This window comes from Lathyrus oleraceus, chromosome 3 (assembly GCF_024323335.1).
Source record: "Lathyrus oleraceus cultivar Zhongwan6 chromosome 3, CAAS_Psat_ZW6_1.0, whole genome shotgun sequence".
Taxonomy (NCBI): Eukaryota; Viridiplantae; Streptophyta; class Magnoliopsida; order Fabales; family Fabaceae; genus Lathyrus; species Lathyrus oleraceus.
This window is the reverse complement of record NC_066581.1, coordinates 261,765,540-261,774,571: the sequence shown is the minus strand read 5'-3', so window position 1 is coordinate 261,774,571 and position 9,032 is coordinate 261,765,540. Positions and strand designations below refer to the sequence as shown.

Genomic DNA, 9,032 nt, shown 5'->3' with positions numbered 1-9,032 from the left:
TTAATCTTTCAAAGTCAGCCATGCTCCCTCTCGTTCTTTTACTTCCTCAGTCACCGGAATGATACTCCTCTGCGCCGGAGGCGATGAAGATGAGCTAAACCCCCATAAAATGCTCATTTTTAAGCCTTCTTCCATAATACCAACCTAATTGTCCCTAATTTGTGACCACCAATTTGAATTGATCCAAAATTGTGTGAACCCTAAAAAAAAGTAAGTGGGAAGAGGTGGGAATCTTACATGCCAGAGTAGTTCTGACGGCTCTTCAAACGTGGTGTTCGTCAAAGAAATCCAGAGGTTCAAGTAACGTGATTTCTGATTCCTTGCTAAACTTTTGAATAATATTCAAACCTTCTTCCTCTTCCTTCTTATCGTGCCTTCTAAGTTTGTTGTTGTTGCTGTTTCTATGTGATGTTAAGTGATGAGTGATGAAGAGTGAGAGGTTCATAGAGAATGAGAACCCTCAATGTTTCGGAGAAGTGAGCTTGGTTGAGAAGGAAAATGATTTTGAATTCTGTAGAGATTTTTTGATAGGTTTTATGCAATGAATCAGGATGATTTTACAGTGATTGGAAAGTGATTGAAGGATCTTTTGGAGAGTGATCAATAGTGAATTTATAGGTGGTAATGGTGCTAACAAAAATGAGCAACTAAGGCAGAGGTTAGAGCACTCTAACTCTGTTAAGATTTTTCAGTTGAAGGGTGGTTGGAAGTTATCACTTCTGTTAGATGCTATTAAATTTAGTTAGTTGAGTTTCAATTAGATTAGATTGTTAGTATGTTAACAGTCAGTTCACTATTATGAGCTTTGTTTAGTTCAGTCCAATGAGTCCTTAATTACAGTCAGTTCATCCTTTGTATTTGGTTAATTTATATTATTTCAGTTATTTTATGTGGAATTGTTTTTGATCAATCAGTTAAATTGCCCATTGCGTTAGCTTGGATTTGTTAGTTAAATTGGTAGTTAGTATAGGTTAAATTAGTTAACTGAAATTCCGTTAGTTTAATGGTTAGCTTCAGATGAGTTAGTTTGGATACTCTGTTGAAGTTAGCCTATTGTCTAAAACTGATTTTAGTTAACTGTTGTTAATTGCTGATGTAAAAAGAAATTGACCTATGTTGGTTATGCATTTTATAAGTTAATTAGTCGAGTTTGAACTAGTGAAATCAATTAGTATCTTACTGGTTATAGTTGGAATTATTGTTAGGTGGTTATGGAAATATTAAATTTATGAGTGGAAATGTTAGCATAGGGTTTTTTATTAAAGGATTATGTTAGTCTGTTTTTTAAATTTGAAATGTTAAAAGCAAACAATTAAAATGAATTAGCTTATGTTAAATCTGTTAGGCTTGTTATAAAATGTTTGAATTAGATTCAGGATGTTTTTATTGTTAGCAAGGTTGTTCGAAGGTTTATAGTTGGTTACTATTTAGTGATTATTTAGTGAATGCTAATGAATGTTAGGATGAATGTAATGCTTATTATAATTGGAAGTTAATGGTTGTTAAGTCGTTAAAAGGAAAACATACATGCTGCTACTTGCTTAGATTGAATGTAATGATTATTCACTTGTTATGTTATGTTGCATTGCCTTGGTTTTTTCTAATTATGGATGAACTACTTTTGCAGGACTTGTGGGATTAAGGTGCACAAGGTGGAATGACCAAGGCTTTTTTGCACCATGTTCAAGGCAAATCAACAAAGACTTGGAGGCACAAAGAAGGGCATGACTTATGAATGAAGAAAAATGGGAATTTAGGGTTAGGCTTAGTGGTTGACCAAAAAATCAAATATAAGTCAAAAGTGTATATTTTTGTATGGAATTTGTAATTTGGGTTTAGGTAATGTAATTAGATGCTCTGATAATGAAAAATGGCCTTTGGGAAATAAATGTATATGTGTAACTTATGTCTCAAGCAATAATGATTTCCTTTCAAACTTCAGCATTTGAACATTTAAATTTGAATGGCCTTGCCTTGAATGCATGAATCAAACAATAATCAACAACAATTGCTAAGTAAGATTTTATATAAACATGATCACCAAAATTCAAACTTAGAAATGAATTTCAAAACCAACCGTTTTATGATGCAAATCAACCATAACCAAAGATTGTACCAAGGATTAAGATTTCATGAAGATTGATCTTAGAGAATGATCCGCCAAACTTGGAAACCATGACCTTTGAATCAAATGATGTTATTTGAAGCATGCACATGTGAAGTAATGACCTAAGTGATCATGGCCTGAATATGCATATGAATGAATGATTGTACTTAAATTAATGGTTAATAAGAGAGCTATGTGTACAAAGGGGTGTAATAATTAGCCTGATAAAATTTGAAAAAAGTATGACAAATTTTGGGGTATGACAACATCTTCTGCATTCTTAAATATTGTGTGTGTGTGTGTGTGTGTGCTTTTCCCCTGTTTCTTTCTGTTTTTCTATCTCTGAAAATTGATGATCCCCCTTTGGTTCAGTTTTGAATGGTATTTATACCTTTCCTGAAAACACGGGCTCGCTTAGAGACCAAGTATACCGCCTAGTGAGATGACTTTTCTTTACCATGAAGATTTTTGTCACATCAACATTAAACCGCCTTGCCTCGCTTAGCAAGTGTTGGCTAGCCTAGCGAGATTTCTCGCTTTGACCTCACTAGCTTGCGTTAAGCGAAAATGCTAATTTTAGGAATCTTGGACATTCTGACTTCACACGTTTAAAGCTTATTAGGTCTCACTAGATGAGAATGTTGATTCTAAAGGTTTGAGACATTCTGACTTCACTCGCACTGAGCTCGCCCGACCCCCGCTTATAAGGCTCGCTTTTTCCTTTGCTTGAGCTCGCTAAGCGAGGTTGTTGAAACTTTGCTCCTTGCTTTGCTTGAACCAATATCCTCTCTTGCCAAAAACATCTACAAAATACATCAAAACTAGGTGCACAATGTGAAAACCAACTGTTATCCTAATAAACTAGTATTTGAACAATTGTTGCAGTTTTAATATGCAAAACTTGCGAAACAAGTTAATAAGTGCCCTCATTCAATGTGTCCTTTTACCATATTTTGGCACTTATCTGAAGCTAGCGGAAATATACCCAAACGCATCGCACGCTCGAACATACAACAGAGTCACCATCAAACTTTATTTATTCCCGAAGGAAAGGGAAAACATCAATAAAACCCAGGGGAAGAGATAACTGGGTAAGGAAGTCGGTTATGCAAAGGGAAGGTATTGGCACCCCTAACATCCGTTGTACTCAACGGGAACCATTTTGATTGTTCTTGCTCGAATGAGTGTTATATCTAAGGATTACTCGCAAAAGAATGTGGGGAAAAGGAATAGATAGAGTGTTTGGTAAGGATTATGGCCCTCATGCCTACGTATCCTTATAGTGCAATAAGGAATTCAGAGCTATGTAGTTTGTAAAACTAATGGTGGGAGGTGAAAAGAAGTTATGATAAAGGTATGGTATAAGCCAAAGGCTAATGATGTTTTGAACTCCAAAAAGGGATGAAATTTGAGCCCAAGAGTAAAACTGGCGTTGACCAATATGTGGACTAGCCGAAAGTGTCTGCCACTATATGATATAACCAAAAACAAAGAGAATTAAGTGTTTGTGTACGAGACAAACAACTCTTGGTTCACAAGGTGACACGAGATGGAGCTCAAAGAGATAATGTATTTGGCTTAAAGATAACAATATATCACATGGAGTGAATGATGGTAGATTATGAATGTATTATGGAGATGGATGAAAAATGCCCAAAGGCAAGAGGAATAATTAGAAATGTGCTCGCCAAGAATTCACATCCTCATGCCTACATATTCTCATCATGCAATGAGTAAGTCAGAGCATTCGTAGTTTGTGGAACCATGGATATAAAGGGGAGATTTAAAGTGATGAAAAGTATAACTTGCACCAAAAAAATGGTAACATGGGAACCCACAAAGGAGAATAAAATTTGAACCGAAGAGTAAACAGGCGTCTTAGCCAAAAAAAAGAAGGAATTAAATGTTTGGGTACGAGCCAAACAACTCTTGGCTCACAAGGTGGACTGCCACTATATCGTCCTAAAAGGGTATATACGGGGCCCAAAAGAAAGTATTGTTGGATAGAAGGAATAATATATCACTTGCTGGGTAATGATCAATTTGAGATCACAAGAGAATAATATCTTGGATCCATGAAGGAATGAACTCTGAACCAAAGAGTAAACATGCGTCTTAGCCAAAAAAGAAGGAATTAAATATCTGGGTACGAGCCAAACAACTCTTGGCTTACAAGGTAGACTTTCGTTATATCGTCCTAAAAGGGTATACATGGAGTCCAAGGAGAAGTGATATTTGATCTTAAAAAGATGGTATTGATTGATGAATAAAGAAGTAGAGGATTAATAAATAGGGTAGCTCGTGGAGAATTTGAATTCTCGTGCCTACGTATTCTCACCGTGGAATGAGAAAGTCAGAGCTTTCGTAGTTTAGCCTACTAAGGCTGACAATAAGATGATTAATGAGGCAAAAGAAGTGATATATTGATTGTCGGGGTACATAACCCTTCGAGGCAGAAAAAGGAGTGCCAAGGTTCACAACCTGCTAGGCAAGGTATCACTACCAAAGTTTATAATTCTGAAGGTAAAGAACTGAACTGCCAAGGTCTATAACCAAAAAGGCAAAGAGAAAGGATGCCAGAGTCCATAACTCTCAAGGCAAAGTAAAGTATTGCCAAGGTCCATAACCTGATAGGAAAGGGGATTCCCAAAAGTCCATAACTCTACAAGGCTAATCAAAGGGATTGTCAAGGTCAATAACCAGGTGCCAAAGTCTATAACTCCATAGGCACAAAAAGAGTTTGCCAAGGTCTACCACCTCATGGGGCAAAAGAAAGATTTCCAAGGTCTATTACCTTATAGGCAAGAACAGGTTGCCAAGGTTTACCACCCCAAAGGAAAGAATAAATGAATTGCTTGGGTCCATAACCCTACAAGGCCAATGGAATGCCAAGGTCTATCACCTCATAGGAAGGAAAGAGTTGAACGAAAAAGGGTGTACAACGACAAGGTGCTAATAGAAATAATGCTTCATTATTGAAGTGTTGAAAGATTGATGCTTGCTTGAAGAAGACTTGTCAATTATATGATTCAAATTGCACTAAAGTCTATGAGCAAAGGAGAATACCTTGAGCAACTGGGTCATTCGTCCCGTATTCAAGGACATCCTAGACAAGGATATGAATTATCCACTCTCATCATTCTTTGTTTCTTAAGGCTCATGGTGTACAACTTGAATCGAAATTGATAAGTTACTGATAAAATATCCTGATGATACAATGCTACTTGTTGTGGAGGAAGACTTGACAATCACATAATTCGAGTTGTGCTAAATTCTATGAATGAAGGTGAATATGATGAGCACTTTGGTCATTCGTCCCATACCCGAATATATTCAAAATGAGTTAATGGAATTCTCCACTCTCATTCCTTCTCTATTTCTTAAGGCTCGTGCCACATAATCTGAATTATGATCGACAAGTGTTGATACCTTTGATGTGCTTGAAAATTAGTCCATTTTGCTAGCTATGCCCGAATGATATTGACTTGAAGTCTTGATTTTGCATTTGAACCTTGAGGCATTGAGCTCCTGAGATTCAGCATATCTGATACAGCTTGAGCAGAACGAACTGGCCGTATCAAGTGATCAAGGGTCTTTTGATTACTTGAATAGGCTTGGGGAATTACAACATAATGCAAAGGATTTGGTTGAACAAAGTGACCTTTGGTCAACACTAATCAGTGGGATTGAAAATATTAGTTGAACTATGTACAATAATAAACCTATTGAATTGATCAATTAAATAAAATCAGACAAATCTAATTAATATCCTAAACTAAGGGAACATGTATAAAAATCAAGATTTCTAAGTCCTAAGGGCAAAATGGTTATTATGTGCAAAAGAAAGAATAATTAGGAAAATAAACTATATTCAAGAACTAATCCTAATTGTATTGAATCATGCCAAAATAATTAGTCCAATTATATTAATCACCCTAACTCTAAAAACTAAATTGTTCTAAAAGAAAACTATAATGCTAATTAATATAATAAATCAAGATTAATCATAGTTGATCTAAAAGGTCATTAATCTAAATAGTCAAAACTTGAATTAATTCTTAATGTCAAATTAATCAAATGAATTAACACTAATCATCCTAACTCACCTAATTAAATTAATTAACATAATGATTACTCATAAATTCTAAAACCTAATTTGCACTTATCCAAAAGAAAATAAACAAATAAGAGGATCCATGGGGGTGCAGGATTGAATGCCAGGGTGCAGATAGAAGGTTGGCCTATAAGGTAGAGAACAATAGAAATGTGATTGGGCCTATAAAGCCAAGGCCCATCGCTGCAGCTGCTGATTGAAGGGGTGTAAGGCTTAACTCAAGTGTGAAAAGTGGATGGCTCGTTTGGGCCTTATGCCCAAACAACCAAGGCTTTGAAAACAAGTGTGAAAAGTGGATGGCTTCAGTTATAAATCAAGTACTATACCCTATTAAGCCAAAAAAACTTGTTCATTTGAGAAGGTCTATTAGATGAAGGAAACCTACTATCAAGGATTAATTTGTGATTTATCTTAGTGAGGATGCATTTGATATATGAGACATTGTTGATCCAAAGGGATATCAAAAGGTGGCGGCGACTTTCCCTTAATCTAAGAAGTAGAGGCATGCAATGAATGAATAAATGCAGCCTATGTTAGTAAATGGTGTTTAGGAGCTTATTGAGTTACTTGTAAATTGTATGGAATTAGTTGTAAGTGGGTATTCAAGACAAATAAATACGATGATGGCAACATTGAAAGGTTTAAGGTTAGACTAGTGGCAAAAGGTTTCAAATAGAAAAAAGGTAATGACTTCCATGAAACATTTTCAGCAGTATCTATAAAGTATTTTTTTAGGATCATTATGGAGTTTATATATCATTAGGATTTGGAATTTCATCAAATTGATGCGAAGACAATGTTTCTAATTTATGGCTTGCAACAACATGAAGGTTTTCACATTGGGAATGATGAGAATTCAGTTTATAAGCTGAAAAGATCAATTTATGGCTTGTAACAAGCCTCCATAAAATGGTATGAAAATTTTGACGAAGTGGTCACGTCTTAAGGATTCAAAGATAATAAAGTTAATCGCTACATAATAAAGTTGGATAATTTGATGAATTGAGAAATAGTCTGTGTAGTGCATCTTGTTGCTTATGAGAATGAATCAGGATTTATGTTAATTTATAAGCAATAATAATAGATAATTTTCCCTTTGAATCGATGATTCTTTTACCACTAACATCCATTTGTTAAGCCATCAAGACGAATGTTTCAAAGAGTTTTTCAACCATTTCAACCAATTTTGTATTTTGTGTGTTAAGAAACATAGAATGAGTTTAAAAGAAATTTTAATCAATCAACCATAAAAGAAATAACTCAGGGAGAACCAAACGCATGATTTAATTTTATCCAAGAAAATAATTCCCAAGAATAACACATACATTTTTTACAACAGAAGAATATGTATGACTGATGTCACATTTCTTTGCCTTAACATGAAATGTTTGGTTATTCCTATTAATAGGACTCAGAGATCAGAAGACAGAAAATTCCCAAACGAATTCTGGCCCAGGACCTTCTGAACCAAAAAATCTACTTATTCAGAGAACTAACTAGTTCATAGTTAAATATCTCAGAAACACATAGAAACCAATCAGAGACACAAAGGAATATGATGGTAAAAAAAATATGGTCATGATAGATATGGATGAGACAAAGTATCCAAAAACACTTACATCATTAACCACCAATTATTATCTAACAACTGAGAAACCAAGTGTCAGAAAGACTTTCAGATTCATGACACATAAGTGGACAGATATTAAAAATAAATTTTCCCACTTAATGCTATCAGAGGAAATTAATAAAGTTCTTACCATCAGAGGCTGAGTTGCATCATATCCTACTATTAATCAGAAGCTAATTTCAGAGCTTCTGACCACAGTAGCTTCTGATCATCATCTTACTTTGATCCTCCATTTAGAAACAAGCATTAATCTTTAAAAAAATGCATGTTCAAATTCTTTTTGAAAAAATCAAATATTTCATTAGTAGGAGGCTCGGTAAATATATCAGCCTATTGATGATATGTATTAATGAATTGTATATCTATCACACCCTTCTGAACATAGTCTCTAATAAAATTATGTTTTATTTCTATGTGTTTGTTTCTAAAATGTTGAATAGGATTCTTTGTCAAACAGATAGCAATATTATTATCATAAAAGATTGGAATATTGTTTCCACATATCTGATAGTCTTCCAACTGATATTTCATCCAGAGTAGTTATGTGCAATAACTTGCAGATGAGATATATTCCGCTTCTACTATAGACAAAGCAATAGTTGCTTGTCTTTACTAGCCTGGGATATTAGGTTTTCACCTATGAATTGATAACTTCCATTAGTGGATTTTCTCTCAACTCTATCCCCAACATAATCTGCATCAAATAATCCAACTAGCTTATAATCTAGGGATTTTTATAAAGCAACCCTAGATTAGTTGTTCCCTTTAGATACTTAAAGATCCTCTTAAAAACTATTAAGTGAGTCTCTCTAGGATCTTATTGAAATATTGCACACAAACAGACACTGAATAAAATATTTGATAGAGAACTTGTTAAATAAAGTAGAGAGCTAATCATACCACTATACAGTTTCTGACAAACCTTGGTGCTGATTTCCTCTTTGCTCATGTTGTAGATTAGATGCATATGAGTGCTCATGATCTTCCAATCACCAAGATTGAACTTCTTCCGAAGCTCCTTTGTATATTTAGTCTTATGAGCATAGACTCCCTCTTTGAACTGATTGATTTGAACACCAAGGAAGAATTTCATCTCTCCGATCATACTCATTTCAAATTCAGCCTGCATTGTTTTTGAAAACTCTTGGAAAAGAAAAGCATTAGTTGAACCAAATATAATA

At 34.7% G+C, this 9,032-nt stretch overlaps 1 long non-coding RNA gene across 1 annotated transcript; it reads left to right on the top strand.

Annotated features, from left to right (window-relative positions):
* LOC127126804 (uncharacterized) lies at positions 1 to 1,941 on the top strand. Its single transcript, XR_007805092.1, has 2 exons — positions 1 to 300; positions 1,628 to 1,941. It is a non-coding gene; the product is annotated as an uncharacterized LOC127126804 (long non-coding RNA).
* Positions 1,942 to 9,032: the final 7,091 nt, after the last annotated feature.